Source organism: Phascolarctos cinereus, unplaced genomic scaffold, assembly GCF_003287225.1.
Source record: "Phascolarctos cinereus isolate Bilbo 61053 unplaced genomic scaffold, phaCin_HiC Scaffold_2;HRSCAF=192, whole genome shotgun sequence".
NCBI lineage: Eukaryota > Metazoa > Chordata > Mammalia > Diprotodontia > Phascolarctidae > Phascolarctos > Phascolarctos cinereus.
Window position 1 is genome coordinate 150,001,239 of NW_027555625.1, and position 2,032 is coordinate 150,003,270.

At 37.6% G+C, this 2,032-nt stretch overlaps 1 pseudogene; it reads right to left on the reverse strand.

Moving 5' to 3' along the window:
* Positions 1-1,395: 1,395 nt before the first annotated feature.
* LOC110207422 (large ribosomal subunit protein eL31 pseudogene) lies at positions 1,396-1,773 on the reverse strand (annotated as a pseudogene).
* Positions 1,774-2,032: the final 259 nt, after the last annotated feature.

The following is a 2,032-nucleotide window of genomic DNA, read 5'->3' on the forward strand; positions in this document are numbered from 1 at the left end:
AATTATTTGTATTTATAATGTTGTTGTTATTACATAAATTTTTCTTCTGCTTCTACTCAATTCACTCATGCAAATCTTTCCAGGTTTCTCTGAAATTATCCCCTTCATCATTTGTTACTATACAAATAGTCTATTACACTCATATACCATAATTTATGCAGTCATTCCTCAAATGATGGGCATCTCCTTAGTTTTCAGTTCTTTGCCATTACAAAAACAGTTGTTACAAGTATTTTTATATCATATGCATCCTTTTTCTTCGATCTCTTTAGGGTGTAGAACTAGAAGATATATAATTGGGTCAAAAGGTATATGCAGTTCAGTAACTTTGGGGGCATAGTTTCATTTGCTTTCTAGAATGACTACCAATCCACAACTCCACCAACAGGACATTAATCTGACTGTTCCCAAAGTCCTTCCAATATTTAAAAAAAAATTGTCGTCTTTGACAATTTGATAGGAGTGAGGTAGAACCTCAGCATTGCTTTAATTTGCATTTTTTCCAATTATTAGTGATATTTTCATATGGTTATTGATAATTCGAATGTCTTCTTTGGAGAACTAACTGACCATTAATGTCCTTTAATCATTTCTCAACTGGGAAATAGCTGTTATTCTTATAAATTTGAAATGATTCTTTATATATTGAAAATGAGACCTTCATCAAAGAAACTGCTGTAAAGTGGGGTTTTTTTTACCAGCTCATTTTTTTCCCTTCTGATTTTACCTACATTGATTTTGTTTGCATAAATTTTTTCAATTTCATGTAATCAGAAAGTTCCTTTTACCCTCACGTTTTCCAATGACTCATTTCATGCTTCTCATTTTGGGTGTTGGCCTCACTTTAATCCTATCTGCAGTAGGTGCTAGCTAGACCAAGGTACTGAGCTCCCTAACTTGAGGTAGGGTCACACAGGTACCATTGCAATGTCTGACGGGATTTTCAGTTCCTTCCAAAGCTTGCTTGTTAATGGTCTCATGGGGGCTCCAAAAAAATCCTACTCTGGTCCTCAGTTGTAATACTTCTACTCTATAATCATCCTTGAGCCTTTAAATCATTCATGGGTCTCTAAAACCTTGAATACTTAGATCAAGAGTTCTTAATCCGTGTGGTCTGTGAACCTATTTTTGAAATATTTTGATAACTATTTCAATATACTTATTTTATGGATTTAAAACCATTATTCTGAGAAGGGGTCCCTAGGTTTCACCAGACTCTCAAAGGTATCTCTCTCTCTCTCTCTCTCTCTCTCTCTCACACACACACACACACACACACACACACACCACACACACACACACACACGTGCGTGTGCTCACAAGTTAAGAACCTCTGCCTTAGATGAAGTCACTTTTTTTTTGAGACTTTATAACTTTATTTAAATGAAGTTCAGTTTAGTTTTCATCCACATTGACTGTCCATAAACTTTTGAAAGTGGTGACAAGTACGTAAATAACCAATGTATACAGCTTGTTTGGTGAATCTTCATCCTCATTGCATTTCCTAGACAAACACATTCGGATACGGTATGGGACATTCCTTATTCCTTTGGCCCAAACAGCTTTGTTGAGTCTGGTATCAATGCGTACATCTGGAGTTCCCATTTCTTTCATGGCAAATTTTCGAATTTCCTTTAGAGCCTAAGGAGTTCGCTTTTTGAAGCCTACCCCATGAATCCTCTTGTGAATGTTGATGGTATACTCTCTGGTCGCCACCTCATTGATGGCAGAACGTCCCTTCTTTTTCTCTCCACCTTTCTTTGCAGGAGCCATCCTGTCCAGGACCAGGTCGGAAAGCCACTTTTTTTTTTTCAAAATCTGGCCCCGTAAGATTCTTCCTTTTGGTTTCAAACCACCTTCTACAGATCTTGAGGTTTCATATCTTACCTATTATGCATCTTTTCTGAGAAGTCACTGGGTCCCTGAAGTCATACCTTCAGTTCTTTGTCTGTTTCTATGAACCCTTGCAGCAGGCATGTGCCCTGAAGGACTTAACCTTTGCAGCTCCAGATCTCCCTCTCTGCCCCCTGGG